The following is a 21,088-nucleotide window of genomic DNA, read 5'->3' on the forward strand; positions in this document are numbered from 1 at the left end:
CATAGACCCCTTGGTTTTCCAGCTGGATTTTGTCTTTTGGGTTTCTGAGGATATTGGCTATTTTTTGGTTGGTGCAGAAGGCAGTTTTGATATTGTGTTTATGTACATATTACAGACTCCATCCAGCAACCAAACTATAGTGGCACCTCCGGATGCTGCACCCCCCTGCAATCCCTACACAGATCTGGCTGGCACAAGGCACAAAACCACAGCTCGCCCCTATACACGAAGCCAAGCCAGAGCACAACTAAATGCAGCACAGCCATCTTCTCAGAAAAACTCTTCACAAGCTCAAGAGGTTAAGACACGAGAGCTTTAGCAACTAATCTACACTTAATGACCCACCCAGGGATATTCAGAATATCACTCATGAAATCACCCAAGATATCCCTCAAGTAATTAATGACCCACCCAGTGATATTCAGAATATCACTCATGAAATCACCCAAGATATCCCTCAAGTAATTAAGGAACAAAAGAAGAAAAGACACACTAATCTAGGAACTTCCTCTCTACCCAGAACGTTGGAGGCTATACACCACACCCCTCAACAGTATTTATAGGAACTCAAACACCAGACTCTGCTCTGTTCCAGTAACAAGAAGCCGAAAGCACCAGCCTGAAGATGACGAGTGAGACCTCGTCGAAACGTCGCACAGACACCCCGACTCTTACACGGGAAGACACCCGAAGACACCAAAACCTGCATTCCTATACCCGTGAAAATCTACGAAAGCATATATATATATATATATATATATATATATATATATATATATATATATATTGTCCAGTAGCACCTTAAAAAGGACCCCTGACCATTGGTCCAGTCGTGGCTGACTCTGGGGTTGCGGTGCTCATCTCGCTTTATTGGCTGAGGGAGCCGGCGTACAGCTTCCGGGTCATGAGGCCAGCATGACTAAGCCGCTTCTGGTGAACCAGAGCAGAGCACGGAAACGCCATTTACCTTCCCACCGGAGTGGTACCTATTTATCTACTTGCACTTTGAGGTGCTTTCAAACTGCTAGGTTGGCAGGAGCAGGGACTGAGCCACGGGAGCTTACCCCGTCGCGGGGATTCGAACCGCCTACTTTCTGATCAGCAATCTTAGGCTCTGTGGTTTAACCCACAGCGCCACCCGCATTCCTAGTAGCACCTTAGAGACCAACTAAGTTTGTTCTTGGTATGAGCTTTTGTGTGCATGCACACTTCTTCAGATAAACTGAAACAGAAGTCACCAGACCTTTATATATAGTGAGAGCTTTATCATGTATAAAGCCATGGCCATCTCAACCCTTGCTTTTTCCTGTAAGACCAATTGCAGCCGTTAACAGTCGTCAACAGGTTTACCACACCTATCAGCCAATCACCCATTCCCACCACCCTTCTGAATAACATCCCTCCCCACCCTCATACTATATATAAAGGTCTGGCGACTTCTGTTTCAGTGTATTTTTATATATATATAGAGAGTATTTCTACTGCATTAGACCAACACGGCTACCTACCTGTATTCTGAGACAGGTACACTAGAGATGAGGCAACCCGGTTTCAGAGTGAAGAGTTCTCAACATTAAAATAGATCTAGAACAGAAGGAATTAGAAGTACAAGATTTCATGAATCAGGGTGCTCTCCTTTAATCAGCCTTCCCCAACCTGCTGCCCTCCAGATCTTGTTAAATTACAACACCTCTCATCCGTGACCATTGGTCATGCTGGCTACGGCTCATGGGAATTGTAGCCCCAAATCAGTGGGTTCTCCATGATGCTGCCAGGAATGAATGAACTATTGACTATATTAATGCGCCCCTACCACATGGCAGGCAAGGGACACGGGTGGCGCTGTGGGTTAAACCACAGAGCCTAGGACTTGCCGATCAGAAGGTCGGCGGTTCGAATCCCCGTGATGGGGTGAGCTCCCGTTGCTCGGTCCCTGCTCCTGCCAACCTAGCAGTTCGAAAGCATGTCAAAGTGCAAGTAGATAAATAGGTACTGCTCCGGCGGGAAGGTATATGACGTTTCCGCGCACTGCTGTGGTTCGCCAGAAGCGGCTTAGTCATGCTGGCCACATGACCCGGAAGCTGTATGCCGGTTCCCTCAGCCAATAAAGTGAGATGAGCACCGCAACCCCAGAGTCGGTCACGACTGGACCTAATGGTCAGGGGTCCCTTTACCTTTACCTTTACCACATGGCAGTACATTATTTCTCTGTCCCAGGATTTGTTTGGTTTTATTGGCCAATTTCTACTGGGGTCTAGGTTTCCATGCCCCTTGTGATTGCCTCTCTTTTGCCACAAGGTATCTCCACCACAAACACCTTCATCTGTCCCTCCAATTAATCCTGCCACAAGGTTTACATGTACACACACAGTTCTGTCCTAAAAAGACCAGGATCAAGTAGCCACCAATGTAACCTAGAAACCTAGGACCTAAGTTAGTTTTCAGTATTCATATGACACCACATTTGTATAGGGAAGGGATTAATGTTCCTCTAGTAAGTAATATCTGAATGAGGCACAGATAAGCTCTTGGCTGTATCCTTTCCAAGGAAAGCTTGCTAATATATTACATCTCCAAACAGCAACAAAACAGTCTCGGTGTATTTCAACTCCACTCCAAAGCTAGCAAACGATTTTGTATATCAAAGTAAAAAAGGAGGCAAGGAGAATACTTTCAAATCAAGATTGCCAGCACTGGAGGAATGGGAGTTGGGAGGAAGCATAAAGTGACACTTTACAATACTGTTGTAAGCATATCCTTTTCAAACAAATCATAGCTCCCCCAATTTGCTCCCCAAAATGAAAGCAGCAGCAACTTGAGTTGTATATTACCTTTGTTCTGTTAGTTATGCACAATCACATCTTAAGCTTCAGAGCTCCCCCTTCCCCTCCCTCTGCCACTTTGTTCAAAATGAGACATTCATAAATTATAATTAGATAGAAGTTAATGGATCCTGACTCATGCATAAAAGCATTGCTCTTTTTCTCTCTCTCTTAGTTTTCTTTTGTGAATGAGAAACCTAAACAGTGTCCAGCAATCTTCATTTAGCAATCAGCGCTTTCATTCTCAACATTGTGACATCACATGCAGCAATTATAATCTCATCAAATTCAAGCAGAGAAAGGTTTGGCTACAGCCTGAATTGGCCAGAACAAAATCAACTGTCTCCCCTTGAATTGTATACAATGAAAGGTGAAAATGTTCAGGCTAGTTGAATGAAATGGCTTACTTGCTATGGGGAGTATTTTGTGGATCGATCCCCTGTGGAAAAGCATACAGAGACCCCTCTGTGTAGAAAATGCAACAGATTCTATCTCTGTGGGTAGAAAATGAAGAACTCATATGTTCCTTGGGTCATTCTGGATAAACATGCAGTATTCAGGACTTTTTTCATGTACTCCACACCTTTAGGGCACCACAGACTTTCTCAGCAGGTCTTTCCTACCTACCGCTCAAGGAATCATCAACTAAATCTCTTACTCAAGTCAGCAAGTGTGTCTGTGTGTGTGTGTGTGTGTGTGTGTGTGTGTGTGTGTTGCCCACACCAGTCTGAGAGTTTTCTTTCTTGGTGTGATTGCTACCTGCCTGCAGGTAAGAGGTGTTTATTTGGAGGGATGATTGCAGAATGTGGGATTGCTTGGTTGCTGGATGAAGACTAAAACATAAGTGGCTCAAGTCTCACATAGATGCTGACCGAACATTGGCTAGCACACATTATCATGCCTACCATGTGGTGGTGTAGACTGTGAAGAAGACTCGTTTTGCAGCTTGCATTGCATCCTCTTGTTAGTGACTCCCATGGGGGGGGGACAGGCCTCTGGAACATTGAAGGGCCCACTGTGACCAACTGGTTCTATATTTTGAGGATAAAGTTGCTTGACTTTGGAATGACATTGACTCTGTAGTTCCAGATGAAAAACCTCTCACATTCTGCACTGGAACATAGTGTTCAACTTGAACTTGAACATGCAATCCATGTTCCCTTATGCTTGATATTGTCTTAATTCCTCCCGCCCCTGAAAAAAGCCTGTTACTGAAATTGGGTGCTTTTCACAAGGATGAGCCAATGTGAAGACTGAATGACCATTTTTGTTTTACAGTCTCATATTAAGACTTCCATTACTCTTTTCATGACACTTTATACAAATGCCTTTCTCTCCTTTGATTAAAATCTTACACCCAAGATTGCAAGATCTGCCTCTTTCCAAGACATTTTGCTGCTATTAACCTCTCTAGCGAATGGACTGGCATACACACATATTCATGGCATTGCACTATTCATTGTGCAGAAGCTGCCTCTGCTCCTCCCCACTCCTTTTTTTGAAATTCACAACAGTCTCGGTGCTGCAACTCTTGCTTTTCTTAATTTGGTCTGTGCTATTAAATAAAGAGAAAATGTATTGAAGGAACTAACATATATTATGCGAAGGACACAATTTTCTGAAAATCCCAATACCCACACAGATTTCTGCCTTGCTCCTTAATCCAGTGAGAAGCAAGTCCACCTTCCCTTTGGTTTCACTAAAAATACAAAAGATTCTTCAATATTATTTGCCTTATTATACATACCATATTATATGCCAGTTATACACACACACCCTCTATGTTTCCTATAGTAGCCAAGACATAAACACAGGCATACAGCAATGCATATAACTGTATAAAAACATATATGTATAAATATACCGATAAAATTATGCTGCAGAAATACCGTACAGCAAGGGCTTGACTCTTTTATGTAGCTGCAGTGATTATAAGTAACAATAATTCTGTATAGATAGTTCTATAGAAATGTCACTCTGACCTATGTGATTTATGTTTATGATGGAGTAAAACCTGGACTGTATTTGAATTATTGCACTTTGTCTCTCCACCTCTAATTAACAGACCTTCATTGCCCTCTGCAATATTACAATTAACCCTCTTCTTGCACTGAACCTTTCCCCAAAGGGCTGTGCTATTTGGATGATTCAGTGCCAAGATTATATCATTATATGCAGGGAACGAAACTAGTCCAGCTTTGTTAGTTAAGCTGGCCATGGCCTCCAGGTGATTACAAATGTGATAACACTTTGCAAGACCTAAGCTGCAAGACCAAATTAAGGTGCACCCAGCTTCTATGTGCAGTTCTGCTGCAATGAGAATTCAAATGGATGCTGTGGAAAGGGGGGGGGGAGTGAATCCAAAAAATGTTAACGCATTCAGGACTACTTTGTAGTGTCAGTATGCTACCCATGAAGTTGGGATGTCAACATGACAGCAACCATTTTGAATCAACTAATCCAGTGTTCTGTTTCTCTGTGAGTCATTAGTGGAAAAAATAATTGGGGGAGGTATACAATTTAATTTCTTTCATGCTTTCTTTCTAAAAATAAAGCCACCAACTTTGCTAGTCTAGGACAGAGGCGGCCAACTGCTGGTTCTCCAGTTGTTGCTGAACCACAACTCCCATCAGCAGTGTCAGAGATGATGGCGGTTGGGAGTCCAATAATATCTGCAAGGTATTTCCACCCCATGTCTAGGAAGCTTCATTAAAAGTCTAGCCTGAATTCTCCCAGGTGCTCTTGGACCACAATTTCTTCCTGTGTCACAATTTCCTCCTGAGCCACAGATGAAGCTGAAGGAACTGAAGTTATTCCCCAGAACTGGAGGCCTGTGGTGCTTGTGACTTCCCAGGAAGGCCCCTTAACTCACAGTGGCAGTCAAAGAAGGTGAGTTGGCCCAACATGATGCTAAGCAGTTCCAAATGTGCGTGTGGCCTGAAGACAAGTACTCTAAAAAGTCTCACTGTTTCATGCGGCTGTTTCCACTCCTGCATTTCTTTCTCAGAGTGTTCCCAGCCATAAAGTTGTGGAGCGGCTCCTTTTCAGGCTGCATTAGGGCACGACCAATTTTGGAGAGAGATGACAGATACGGTGCAGCTTTCAGTGATGCGTCATCTGCTCCCAGACATAGCAGTCATGCAGAAAGCTGTCCCTGAGGGGCTGTGGGCTGCTGTCTTCTCAAATTTGCCCCAGCAACTCACCAGGCTAGTGAGGAAACCGTAGATATCATCTCTCTACTTGGGCTCACCATCACCTGACACAATGAGCCTCAGGGTGCATTGTGTGGAATTGAATGCCTACTGGAGTACCCATGAGATCAGAAGAATATGATAGAGAAGGGGGAGAAATTTGATTCAGCTCACATATAAAGGCGAATCTATAAAGTTCCCACTTTCTGAAACAATATGCTGTGAACCACCTTGAGATCTACGGATGAATGGCAGTACAGTATACAAATAAAAATAATAATAGTAATAATAATTAATAATATGAGGATTGAAATACAGCCATCCTTCAAAATTTGCATTCATCTGAATTTTACAACCAACATTTACAAAAATTTGAGAAAAGTGTGAGGCAGGATTAGTGAAAATAAAATGCAAAGATGCATTATGTTAGGAGAAAATGCCTACAAAATGTGTGTGTCAGGAGACATTCACACAAAAATGCTGGTAAATTCTTGTGAGGATTTAAATAATAATAATAAAATTGCAGATTGCTGCAGGAATGTGAATTTAAGATTGGGAAAATGAGAAACAGAGAATGGAAAAATGAGATTTACTTTAAAGTAAGTCCCTAGGACTTACTTTTAAGCAAATGTGCTTAGAACACTGGGGCACTTAGGACTACGTCAGTTTTCAAAGTGTGTTCATCAGTTGTTCCAGCTCAGACATTTGATTTCAAGAATGGGTTTTCAGAGCAAATGTTTTAGCATTAAGAACAAATGTCCATTCCTAAAATGCTCATCCCTCCAAAGACCTACATTTGTTTGATGGAAGCAATCTGAGTAAACTGAATAGAAGCACTTGCTCTGTTTTTCCGGGGCTCACAAATTACCTGCTGCACTGCAAAAGGTAATTGAACTGAACAAAAACGGAAGTCCATCTCCTTTTAATTTAGCTGGTTTGAATTGGCTGGATCTTTCTCAATATAAAGCCCTTCCTAAATCCGTGAGCTACTTTAGCAAATTTTCCATTGGTGTTTATCAAGAAAAACCCATCAAATTACTGGAGGACAACAGGATGAATCAGAGCACAGAGGAAAGAGGAAAAAATACATATCATGGAACAACAGGAGAAAAAGAATTATCAGGGGGTTGAAAGGACAAATGCAATTTTTTTAATCTCAAAAGACTAGTGTATTTATTATATTTTCTCAAGTGATTAAAAAGAATGAAAAATTGGCTGCTTCCTGAATCATTTGTTTAAATATGCCATGTAAGTTACTGATGTTGCTATTGTTACAGTAAACCGGTAGTTTAGCTCTGATTCAAGTAAACAGAAATTCAGCAGAGAGTTGCATACTGATTACTGTCTTTGCAGAGCAGTCCTCTGCCTTTGATGTTTCCAGAGGTGTAAGTGTTAGACAGACAAGAGGAAAGAGGGTTGGATTAAGCATCCTTCAAGTTTCTTATTTGCCTAAGTGATGATTGGACATCTTGAAGACATCTTGGTTGGATGAGACTACTTGCGGAGGACAGAAGCCCCGTATAATCGATGCTGGTTCCCTCTCGAATGGCAGCCCTTTGTAATGGCAACAGAGTTTTTTTTAAATATATATAATCAGTTATTTATTGAAAGTTTTCAACATAGAATACAATAAAACCCAAACTAAGTATAAACAAAACAGAGAGAAAAGATAGAAAAAGAGAATAAGCAAAAGAGGAAAAAGAAAAAAAGAGAAAATGATACAAAGCCCTCTATCAAGGTTTCATATTAACCGTTATTCCACACAAAGGAGGGGGAGCCCTCCCAGCTCTCACCTGGGACCTTCCCCCTCTTTCCCCAACCTCCCACCTTGGGTGATACTCTCTTCCCTGCCCCTCATGCCGGGCCCTTCATCTTCCATCCATCACCCACCGGTGTGTATCTTGCATGCCAAAATATTCGTCTTGGCTTGGGTTATTTAAAGAGTTAAAAAAACAGTGTTTATGACAGGTACGTGTGTTTAAGGGGGCATCTGATGCTAGCTGGAGTTGCCAGATTCAGCAGCTCTACAATGACACCTCAGATTTAAGATGAAGGCTGGAAGTCTTTAATCCTGGGGCTCCCATAACATGGTCACCCAGATGTCCTGCTTGGAGGCATCCTGCCCATACAGATTTTAAGAAATGCATGGTTTGTTTTTTTTTAAAGGAAGAGGGCAGTGCCACTGGAGGAAATTAAAATTTGGGGTGCGGTGGGGTCAGCCAGGGGATTTGCTGCTTTCTTATATTTTTTTCAGGAGGTATGTGTGTTTTTACTTTTTTTGCATTTGTTTCTTCAAGGAGTGTTGCCTGCTTTTTTGAGTGATTGTCTTACTTTTGATTGGTTAGATGGGGTCTTTCAGAGCTGGGTGTCCTTTGCTTGCTCTTCAAACCTTTGCTTTGTTTCTTTTGGGTGTGTGTTAGTGTTTTGCCTGTTTTGTGTGTGGAGGGGATGCTTCCCAATGTTTCTTTGGTGAAATGGGTATCTTCTGTGCTCAAGCAGTTCCTTACATTTGCAGGTGTGCCCCAGGTTCAGAAACCTTGGGGACTTCTGCTTTAACCTTTTCAACTAGAACACAATCTCCATTCCAACAAAGCTCCTGAGCCACAAAACGCAGAGCACTACTTGTTTCACTTTTCTGTCACAAGCTTTCAATATAACATTGACATAATTGTAGCCTTCTGGTTGATTTCCATCTTCCAGCTGTCTGTTCTTATTCTTCCTTGAGGACCATTTCTTTCAAGTGTCCCCAGGCCTTCAGATTTCATAGCTTGTCTTAATCCATCCGACGCTCATTCTCATTCCCTCTCTGCAACACATTCTTTCCCCATTTCTTTCAGATCATGCTTTTACTTTACAATTTAAATTCATAATCTATTCCCCCCCCCCCCCAGCGGCTTCTCCTTCTGTGTCATTCTGCTTCCTTTTAGTCTGTTCTTTCCCCCTTCTGCATTGGTTACGAAATCAAACACAGGTAACCTTCAGCTTCTATGGGAGATTAACAGCTTGCTGAAGCAAAAACATTTTACTTTGTGTCCCAAAGTAAAACATTCATGGGACCTGTCTAGAAAACTAGACCTTTCGCTGAAAAGGCTATGTTCTTCACTGAGACACCCCTATACAATATATGCAATCAGATCATAAATAAAGGCAAATTTCCATATAGGTTTTTTTGTGGGGACAAAAAACCCCATATGGAAATTTGCCTTTATTTATGATCTGATTGTATAGATTGGCACTCCTTAGCTCTTAATGAGATTCACAAAGAAGGCAATTTCAGACTGACTTATATATGTGTTGTACAGGAAGCATTGATACCTCTTTTCTCTGTTTCTAGTATGGTATTATATCTGTTTTCTCCTGGTGCTTAGATTCCCCTGATAAAAAGGAACAAGTAATGTTGATACTGATATTGCATAAAATATTCAATGAAATTAGCTGCTTTGGTGTTGTAAATGCTTGTTTGTTTGCCTCAATCATTCTGCCATTCTCCTACTCATTATGTTTGAAAATGATGCATCCGTTTACACAGAGAAGTGAATCAAGCAATTTCTAAGGATCAGGCTTGCTATTTTTCCTGCTAAGGCAGTATTAAAGACAAAGGAGCAATGCAGGTAGTGTGGGTGTATTTGTGTTTGCCTTAGAAGAAATGATACGATTCAATATGGAATGGATGGAGGGGAAATGTATTTGTGCAGTAGGCAACTGGATGTAACTTTCTGAATAGTGTGGAAGAGTTGCAGGTGACAGGACTGTCTTAAAACTATTGAGATGAGGACTCACAAAATAACTGAATATCTGAATTCAGTGCTTTCGAATTTCATATCAGCCATAACATGCATTGAATTTTGTGGTTCAGGGTCAGGGTGGAATTGGATTTGAGCTGGACTTCTGACTCAGTGGAATCAGTTGGTAAACTCCAGTAAACCCAGCGTCTGTCTCACTGCACGTGGCATGGGTCTTCAATGCATCGTCCAGTATGATGATGAAATTGCATGCTAGAATTTCCACAGCACATGTCCAAAGGACTTGAACACAATAATATCAGAAACTGCTTTATTCTGCAGAGGTCTTTATGACTGGATGACTAGGCCTACTGGCCATTTTGGACTTCATTTCGAAGTCCTGGAAGTGTTGGAGGGTCGTCAAAACTGAATCTGGGTGGCCTTCCTGCACAGTAATAAAAGCATATGCATTTCCTCTGTAACTCTGGTACATTGTTGGTAGGCTAACCAAAGATTTTTTTGACTTCTGCTTACATCTGTGTGAGTTTTAATGTACATAAGCCTCAGCCCTCAAATTCAGAGGAAGAGCTAAGCTATTCGCTGGTTGATTTAGAATGTGAGAACTAATCTGTAGTGTGTCTGTGTGGTGGGGGAGTGGGGGATATGGCCCTTTAACTATACTTTTCCCATATGCCAGCAAAGTAAATCTTCAGCAAGTGATAAAGGAAGGCAGCTGGAGACTTGTTTATCATCTTTAAGGGCTGCAATGAGATAAGCCTAAACTTCACTTCAAAACCTCCAGCAGGAGCTCTTTCTTCCCAGTGGTCCTTGGGTTAAAGGGATACATGAGATAGCAGAGAGGGTGCTTATGTGAAGCTTTTGGTATTAGTTCCTTCAAAAACCAGATTCTCTCCCACCCACCCCCTTTTGACTGCTTTAGCTCTAGCTTTTGCTTTCTCATGCTCCAAACTGTTATTTCTTGTTTCATTACTCTGCCTCTGCAACTGTTTGGATCCTTGGCTCTGTTTGATAAAGACAGCACCATTTTTATAAATGAGAACAGCAGGTGATGTAAATCAATGAATCTTGGTCAACTTTAATATAGGGTGGAAGTTAATATTTTCTCAATGTATAAACTGAGATAAGACAGAAGCTTCTAGGTACAATTTAATCTCAACCCCCCACCCACCCCGCAAACCGTGGCAGATGTTTGGATAATGGTTTGAATTTTACTGAGCATGGACAAAAAGGCTGTGATGCACAAACAGACCTCTAGGAGTTAAGCGTGACTTGCTGGTTCTGGCTGAATCTCTCATTGCTCTTTGTCTTTCATAGAAAATGTTTGTGTCCAGATATGGAAAACCTTCAGCTGGAATAAAGCATGGAAAATAATTGGGGGTTGCGCAGTGGGACGCGCCTGTTTACAGAAATGGCACACGTAAATCACCTATTGTACATACTGGAGTTATAAACTGTCTAGCATGCTGCATCGTTGACTCAGCCATGGGTTCTGAAACTATTTGCACCTGGAGACACATGTGGAAATTAAGAAATGATTGTGGAAATATGGTGCAGTGGTTAAGAGAGTTGGACTCTTAAACAAATAAATAAAAGTAACAATTTCACCAAAACAACAACCACCACCACCACAACCTGGAGATGCTCAGATTCCCCACCCCCACAACACACACACACACACACACACACACACACACACACACACACACGATCAGGCAATATAGCCCAAGGAACAAGCACCTCCACCAAGCGAAAAAACCAAAACCAAAACCACCCCAAATTAAAAAATAAATAAATTGGTAGAGTAGGGAGCCTTGATGGTCTGTAGGCTCTGTAATGCCACATTGGGGATACCAGGGTTAAGCGAAAGGCCTTGTAAAATCCAAATGACTATATCTGATTCCTATTTGTATTTTGGAATGCATTTTGCAATACCATCCAAAAGAACCCCAGAAGCTGAATAGATTTTTTATTATTAGTTTTAGTTATTTAACAGTATGCAAACAATAATAGGGAAAAGTGATTGATATATTTGATACATTTAACAGTATGCAAAAAATAAGAAGGAAAGAACAGTTATTTAACATTATGCAAACAATAATTCAGAAAGGTGATAGATGCATTTGATATATTTAACAAAATGAATAAAAATCTCAATAGTTTTTAAAACAACAATGTTTCCTGCCACCTTCACAGGCCTGATCCATGTGTTATTGGGGTAGAGTAGCTTCCCCATAACTGGATCCTTGTGCTTTTATATTTTATTTTTCTAAGCTGCCTCAAGGTCCCTTTTGAAGTGGAAAGGCTATAAATGTCCCAGTAAATAAATAAAACTGTTAAACAGAAAATATCAAACTTTTGAAATTAGGTGTTCCTGCCTCCTGTATCTAATTTAATTTAGGTTAAGCAGAAGCTTCAAATGGCCAATGGCTGTTAAAGGAAAGCCACATCTTCCCAATAAAACAGAACCGAGATATACACAGCAAAACCTGGGAAAGGAGGTTGTCCTCTCACAAAAGTCACCTACAGTGGTACCTTGGTTCTCAAATGCCTTGGTACTCAAACAACTTGGAACCCAAACACTGCAAACCCAGAAGTAAGTGTTCTGGTTTGCGAACCTTTTTCGGAAGCTGAACATGCTCCATTTTGAGTGCCACACTTCCGTTTTGAGTGCCACACTTCCGTTTTGAGTGTTACGCTGAGGTCTGTCTGTTTTTGCTATTTCTTTAGTGTTTTTGTTTTTGCGGCTCTTTTTGTTTTTGTCACTATGTGGAACCCAGCTCAGCTACTGATTGATTTGTTTATTGCTTTCATTTTATGGATCAATGGTCTCGTTAGATAGTAAAATTCATGTTAAACTGCTGTTTTAGGGGTTGTTTTTAAAAGTCTGGAACGGATTTAATCCATTTTGCATTACTTTCTATGGGAAAGTGCACCTTGGTCTTGGAACGGACTTCTGGAATGGATTAAGTTTGAGAACCAAGGTGCCACTGTATATTTGAGTTTATACATAATCTGGATTTAGTTGACATAACAGTCTGTCAGACTCTGGGTATTAGCTGAGCAGAATGCCTGTGTGGGGTTCCCCCCCCTCCTGTTTTGCCATCACTAGTCAAGAAGGTGTCATGTTGTGTTTTGACGTAACACGAAGTACCAGCTAAATATGAAAGGAGACACGAAATGAGCTAGAAAACATTTCCTAGGCATCTTTCTAATTGGAAACCCCTTCCTTTAAAACAACCCCTCCTCAAGCAAGCGTCTTAAAATGATAACACTGGATCAGCCTGTGCTTTTTTATTCTCCCCTTGAGACTTACACATCATATTTACTCAGCAGACAAGTCAAAACAGGATTTCTCTCAAACTGTTGGAGTTGCGAGAGCTAGAACATCAAGCTGTGCCTTCTGCTTCATGCTGCTCATCATCTCCCTGGTAAGATTCTGGAATCAGAGCCAAACCTGATGAGCAAAGGCCGGGAATGCATCAACCACCCTCTTCTACGGCTGTAGCTTTAGTACTGCTAGTGGTGTAGAAAATAAATAAATAGGCTCTCGGCTGCTGCATACTTGGAACACAGGTGAGCCACACAGGGGCCAATTTCATATAGTTTTATGATCAGAAGCATATAATTAAATGGGATCCTTTCGGCATTGGAAAAGCTAGGCATGCCAAAGGAACCTCAAATTTTCATGGTAGGCTTTGACAGTTTTTATTATATATACAGTAGTACCTCTGGTTACGTACTTAATTCGTTCCGGAGGTCCGTTCTTAACCTGAAACTGTTCTTAACCTGAAGCACCACTTTAGCTAATGGGGCTTCCCGCTGCCGCCGTGCTGCCAGAGCACGATTTCTGTTCTCATCCTGAAGCAAAGTTCTTAACCCGAGATACTATTTCTGGGTTAGCGGAGTCTGTAACCTGAAGTGTATGTAACCTGAAGCATATATAACTTGAGGTACCACTGTGTATGTACACACACACACACACACACACACACACACACACACACACAAACTGCAACAGATTTACAACTAATCTGCTGCCCTGTTTATTGGGCTTACAATATCTTCTGTATTGCACCAAGCTCATTCGTCTCCAGAGCTGCTTGTCTTGCTGTAGAGAATCACCTGAAGGTGGAATCTTGCCTAATGTGACAAACTATAGTAAGATGTTTGGAACTGCTTGCATGCTAAAACAGACGCAGAGCAGGACTTGTAGTCAGGTTGAGACCTGTAACACGTTTTTGAGCACGGAAGGGGGACAGGCGAATTTAGGGTACTGCATGCAGATGCAAAAACCTTACTTCCCTGGCTGGCAGGGAGTGCTGCCAGTGGCTTCTTTACAGGGTCTGTTTCCTCACAGTGATCGAGAGCAATGGAGATTGCAACAAATATAGGAATAGACAAATTGTGGCCTTTTAAGGGGGTCTTAAATTTCACTTGTTTCCTGCTGCATTCTCTGGAAGGATTTTAACTAGGTTGCTATATTTTAGTGATGTTTTGTTTTGATTTACTTTGTAGCTTTTTGCAGCTGTTCTACTGATCTAGAATGGACAAGTGACTTTACACAGGATAGGATGTCCTCAATGTGAAAAGCTATGGGATCCAAATCTGGTTTAAAGATATAGAACCCTAAGAAGGGAGAAGAGGAAGGGCCTTGAAGTCGGTCATCGGCTATTAGCCCCTGGGCAACAGCCAGTCTTCCCCATGATGCTGAAGTGTATGATATTTCTATTTAAATTATAAAATTATTTCTAAATATGCATCTATAATACTCTGTGCAACTTTTATGCAAATCAGCATTCCTTTTATTCTTTCTTTTCTTTTCTTTTTGGTCTTGCTTGTCCTCTTTTTGACAGTAGGCAGTTGGCTGGGAATTTTAATGTTGTTCTTATTTACTGTTGCTTAGTTCTTATTTTGCTTTCTGGTTTAATATATTACTTTATATTGTTGGAAGTTGTCTGGGAAGGGCTTTGCCCTAGAAGGCAGCTTATAAATATTTTTAAATAAATAAATAAGTAAATGTGCCACTTGGCCATAATGAAAATGTAGACATAATATTGCTTCCTTTGTGATATGGTGTGTTTAGGTGTTCCTGATGAAGGGCTGTGTACAAATTTAATAAATCTTAATATTTCCAATCCCCTCCTATTTGGGCAGGTAATTCTGAGTTATTTTGGAGTACTACTTTTGCTGTTAGTTCACATGTTTTAAAAGAACCAGCGAGAGCTTTTTGCTAAGGCTAACTACTGTGCATGATAGTGGTGGTTCAATTTTTGTTGGAATGATCACTAGGGAGGGAAGGGTTAGTCACAACAGCTGTGTTAGCCATGCAAGTCATGTAATGTGTAGTTCGACCATCAGTCCTGGAATTGAAATGGGGCTGAGTCTTTGTGAGACAGAGGTGCCAGCTTCCCCAAAGGATTGGGAGGGGCAATGTGATGTCACACGATGTTGGGAGGAGCCACGGGGCAGAACCGAGTGCAATCTGAAAATAAGAGGAGGACTGGCCCCCTCAAAAGATACATTTGGGGAGCTGAAACTGTCCCAGCCCCCAGGAGTTGGTGCCTATGTTGTGAGACTTTGCTCAAATTAAACCCTGGCCTTCTATAGCTATTGTAGCAAAACATCACAACACTCTTGACAAATTATTCTTTCTCAGCCTATCCATCTGCCTAGGTATCCGAGCCACTCTGTCAGCCTCAAGTCCTTCATTTGCAATTCAGACATACCTTACAGGGTTGTTGTGATCATGATTGTAACCATATGAAATACTTTGAAAGTGCTGTAGAAGTGTTAAGTATCATTATCGTCTTCCATCATTATCATCATTCATCACAGCTAGTTGCATCTTTGAATACTGTATATTTAAGTCATCAAATGCATGTGAAAGGATAAGACTTGAGGTGATGCTGTTAAGATGATAGTGGTTGGTGCCTACCCATAGAAATCCAGTGATTATCAAAATACTCAAGATGAGTATTTGTAGAGGGAAGGGGAGGAAGAATAAAAGAAATGTGTTGTTAAACTTGTCCGTTCCTGGTTTATGTATATTTGAAACACATTTGTATGCACCCAGGAGCTTCACATGACTTATTCTCAGTGGTATTCATGACCCACCTTCCACCCCACCTCAAAAAGCCAAATTTTGGCTGGTTTCCCCAGTAGATTTTCAGTTATCTGGGCCAACCCAGATGAAGAGATACTCAAATTATATTGATTCTCCTTCCCCTGACTATTTTGAATAGCTATCATGTATGCAAATGTTGGGAGGTTGCAGGCATCCCTGAGCTCCTTATCTGCCTTGCCCTTTTCTAGGTCATTAAAGGCCATCTCTTCACAGAAGGAAGACAGCAGAAACTAAGGGAGAGATGTGCCTTCCAAATGCCTGTTTGTGACTTACCACAGAGGCATGTTTTGAACCTGAAAGGAAGCCAAGCAGATAAGAAAAAAACCGGGAATTTATCCAAGAGTTCTGCACGTTGTAGCCTGAAAGAGCAATCTGATAGCAGACTTTTAAATAAAAATTAGACGTTACGAAGTAATTGCAAGAAAATCGGAGGCAGCGCAGCTAAAGCATCACCCCAAGCAAAGGCAGGCTCTTCACAGTCACTTTCCATAAACAGCATCTGCTTGGAAATTAAATTCTATTCTTTTATGTGCATCAAATCTGCACCTGTGAGGAAATCCGGACATAATGCCGGAGCGATTGCAGTCGGCAGCAGTATCCATGGCAATGAGATCAGACTCGGAAAGGAGCATGGGAGGCAGCTCCCTGCTTTTGGCTGACCTGTCACACATGATTGACGTACAAGAAAGGGAGATAAAATGCAGCTAAGTAGGTGCTTTGACATTTCATTATGCCGTTTGTCAAAAGGGTGGGTGGGGGAAAAAGAGAAGGTGCACAACAACACAGGTGTTTGGCTGTTTCCTATTTCTTACTGCATTATCTGCCCATCTTTCCTTCATGGAGCTTAGGATCGTGCATGCAGTCCTTTCACAACAACAATGTGAGGCAGGTTAGGGACAGGGATCCTGCTGGAACAAAAAAAAAAAAAAAAAAAAGGAAAGCCTATCCTCATGAGAAAAGCTGGATTCCAGGCCTGGCCTGCAGGGATGGATGTGGCCACACACTGGGCCTCCCAGCAGTGGCATCACTGCCACCTCCCAGCAAGCAGAGGCAGCAGGGAGTTTGGCGAGGAGCAAGCACACTGTCAGGAGTGCTGGAGTCAGGCGGGGCGGGGCCTCGGCAGTGGCAGGCTCTTCTCCTCCTTGCCTGTTCCTTGCCAGCAGCCGCTATGAGCCAGCAACAGCAGCCATGGAGAAGCCATGGCGTGCTCCCTCACAACCGCAGCCACAGCTGCTACGGCCTAGGACAAATAGCCACCTGGCTAATCCTCCTCCCCGAGCTTGGTGGTGATAGCGCTAGCAGGGGAAATAGGGACATCTCAGGATCAAATCAGAAGCCAGGTTGGCTTTCATAGTTCTGGGACTGTCCCTGGAAAAGCAGGATGCTTGGAGGGTATGGGAGAAGCCAGGTGTGTAATGGCAATCCTTCCTACTGGTTGAGAAGAGGGTTGAATCTCTCCCCCCCCCCCGCTTGCACTGTGAATCCAGTAAAAATTGCCTCCCCTCCATGCATAGTATTAACTTCTTTTGCTTTTTATAACCCAGCTGCTCTCCTTACTGTCACGTCCAGTTTGACCCTAACTCTGTTGCCAATCAGTTTTGTGGTTTTTTTACCAGCATTTCATACCTCAGTAAATGAACCACCATAATGTCTATATTATGGTATAGCTCTCACCGCCAGCTTTTTGGAAGATGCGGTCCTTTTCAGCAGCCTTCAGCAAAGCAAATCCCTTTCTATAATAAATTAGTCCTGTCTGTGCCCTATGATTAGAACGATCTCTTATCTTCATGAGTCATTTTAATGGACATGTTTCTTGTCAGGAAGCAGTCACCATCTGTGCTGTCATCTAAATGCTGCGTGGAAAACACAGGAAGGAAAAAGCCACCATCATTCATGTGCCTGTTGTACAATGCCAGTACACAAGCAATTCTGCAGTATAAAGCTGGGTGTATGTCCAATTTGCATTAAAGGGTTGCTGAGGTTTTCACGGCTCCTGGTTCCCGTGCCTTTAACAGAAGCTAGATCTGCAGACATTAGTAAGTATCAGAGTTCATCACCATGCTGTGAAAAACCTAAAACTGCTGTTCTAAAAGGTAAAAGTAAAGGACCCCTGACAGTTAAATTCAATTGCGAAAGACCCTGGGGTTTTGGCACTCATCTCGCTTTACTGGCCGAGGGAGCCTGCGTTTGTCCGCAGAGCTTTTCTGGGTCATGTGGCCAGCATGACTAAGCCGCTTCTGGCAAAACCAGAGCAGCGCACAGAAACACCGTTTACTTTCCCACCGGAGCGGTACCTATTTATCTACTTAAACTGGTGTGCTTTCGAACTGCTAATGGAAGCCCTGCACAAGAACTGCCACATGTGTGATGGAATTTAACCCCCCCTGCACCCTCCACAATTGGTTGGTAGGGGCGGTCAACCAGAACAACATGTGGAGGGAGTTGAGGGGGAATCATTCTGTCTTGCAGACCAGAATGCTTACACAGACAGAACACTTGGAAGAACGTGACATTGAATTCCACCCTCTGTCATCCAGCGGTGGCCAACATGGTGCCTTCTAGATGTTGTGGACCTCAGCTCCCATCATCCTTAGCCATAGGCCATGCTGGCTGGGACAGATGGGAGTTGTAGTCCAACAACCCTTGGAAGGCGCCATGTTGGCTAGCCCTGATGGCACTAGTGCCAGAGGCTAAATGAGAGACTGAACTGCTTTAGAGGTTTTTGATGATTAAGCAGTGTACAAATTCCATTAAATCAATCAATAAAATCCTTAGCGGGTCCATTTAGCTCTCAATGGCTCTGCCCTCCTTGGTTCTGACAGAAAAGTGGAGAAGAACGGCTTTGAAGAACTCGCCACCCATCATTGTGACACCTTCTCTTATGCTCTTACTGCTCCCACTGCTTCCCTCCCAACCCTGCGGATTTAATCTCTCTCTCTACAATGGCTTCTCCTGGGCAGCTACCTTTTTTTGTCTTGTGTGGGTGGCTTGTCTCTGGCTTTGTGGCGTTCATTTTAATTTTTCGCGTGAGCACCAGAGTGTTGTTAATTCCATCCCTTCGGATTACCATTCGGCTGATTTTACGTGGCAAGCAGTCCCTATCGCCAGCCTGCCTTCTTTCTTTGGTGTGATCACCTCTGGCTGCGGCGCAGAATTTGGAATAGCTGAGATGGCTCTGGCACAATAGAAGCACGCAAGCATGCAGAGGGGCTGGCTCCATCCTTTGGTGAGCCCTTGAAGCATCACAATACATTCTGTGTTCATAGAAAAAGAGAGGAGAAAAACAGAGGGGGGGGAGAGGTATGATCAGGGTGTACTACTAATGACAAGAAATAAAAGTACCCACGTTTTTACACACACACACACACACACACACACACACACCAGCAACCCAAAATTCCTTTGGCTGAGCAATTCCTACCTTAATAAGAAATCCAGACTGTTGGACTTTGTGGGATTTGACTTGCCAGCTGGACTAGGTAAAAGGCATATTTTATTATTTTCTGACATTCTCAAGCCTGTGGTTTTTCAACTCAGTTCTGGTTTTTAACTAGAAAAGAGAAGGTTGGGGAGGGAGTGTTAAGTATGGTGTAGTGCCAGACTAGGACCTGAGAGACGAGGATTCAAATTGTGAAGCTCGCTGGGCCAGTCACTCACAAGGTTGCTGCGAGGATAAAATGGGGAGCAGGAGAATCATGTATGCTACCCGAGCTCCTTGGAGGAAAGGTGGAATATAAATGAAATAAATAAGATGAGCAATGTTTTATGGAACACTTTGTTATCCTTTTGTGCAGCCTCAGGCATGTTTATGTGGAAGCAAGTCCCACTGAATTCAATGAGGGTTACGCCCTAGGATGTGTGTCTGGGGTTGCAGCCTAAGTTGTTCTTTTGCAGAAGCCATGGTTTGCATGGTAGCCTTAAAATTTTTTAATAGGCAACAAACTTAATAAATTGTGCCTAGAAATCTATATAGATATAATGCACAGCATAGAAAATTAGTGCAAACTGCAAAGTACCCTCCAAAGGGTAGGACCTGAACCAATGGCTTCAAGTTACAAGAAATGATATTTTGGCTAAACATGAGGAAGAACTTTCTGACAGCAGGAGCTGCCTGACAGTGGAATGGTCTTCCTTGGGAGGTTGTAGAATCCTCTCCCTAGGAGGTTTTAAGCAGAGGTTGGATGGCCATCTGCCATGGATGCTTTGGTTGAGACTCCTGCATTGCAGGGGGTTGGACTAGATGACCATTGGGGTCCCTTCCAACTCTACAATTCTATGATTCTACATGGGCCCCACTGAAGCTGCTTTATACAGGCCATATGTCCACCTACAACAGTGTGCTGCCTTCTCTGACTGGCAGGAGAGCTCTATGGCCTCAGGAAGAGATCTTTCCAGTCATCCTTGTCACTGAAGTTGCTACTGGGATCTTCTGTGTGCACAAGCATGTGCTGTACCTTCCGATAATTAATTAATTAAACATTTGTCCCCTGCTTCCTCCAAGGAGTTTGGGACAGTGTTCACACAGCTATCCCCCCTTTGTCTCACAACAACCCAGTGAGGTAGGCCAGGCTGAGAGTGAGTGGCTGCCCCACAGTCACCCAGTGGGTTTCATGGCTGAGTGGGAGGGTTTAGAAAGTCATTCCTTGTCTGGCGCTCTTGACACCTCACCACACAGCCTCTCCTTTTCACCTACTTTGAGGAATACACCTGTGGTAAAGCACTGCGCCAATACGGAGCCATGTTGCAGTGCAGCTTCAAGGTTATGCAGGCACGAACGCTGATCCCTAGATCTGCATTTGAAAGACCGCATTCCCCAATGAATTCCAATTTTGGCAGGGAACAGTGTTATGTCACAATCCGTACCCTTCTAATAATTTCTTTAAGTGTGCTGGAGCTATTCCTGAGAACACCTGTGAACTGTTAAGTTCTATGGAGCTGACAAGACAAGTCAGACTCAAAATAGAATTAGACACTCAAATAAATTGCTTTAGCACCTGCACCATTGCTCTCACTAGGATAAAAATAAAAGGTCTATCAATCCTCATACTTTGGGCATACGCTTCTGCTCAGCTGAGGTCAGTGTGAAATGTTTCTCTGCTTTGATAAAAACCCTGCATAACTAGCCAAATGCATTGTGGGAGTGTTTCATTTACCTCAGAGATAATTTGAGTATGAGCTGGTATTAGACTCAGAAGATTATTCTAAATG

General features: G+C 42.6%; 1 long non-coding RNA gene across 1 annotated transcript; it reads right to left on the reverse strand.

The window, feature by feature from the left end:
- Positions 1 to 17,435: 17,435 nt before the first annotated feature.
- LOC309526990 lies at positions 17,436 to 20,669 on the reverse strand. The gene is made up of 3 exons (XR_014217040.1): positions 20,574 to 20,669; positions 18,845 to 19,134; positions 17,436 to 17,733 (listed from the first exon to the last, which is right to left on the reverse strand). It is a non-coding gene; the product is annotated as an uncharacterized lncRNA (long non-coding RNA).
- Between the last annotated feature and the right edge of the window lie 419 nt (positions 20,670 to 21,088).

Source organism: Podarcis vaucheri (genome assembly GCF_965113315.1).
Source record: "Podarcis vaucheri genome assembly, chromosome: 2".
NCBI classification, from domain to species: Eukaryota; Metazoa; Chordata; class Lepidosauria; order Squamata; family Lacertidae; genus Podarcis; species Podarcis vaucheri.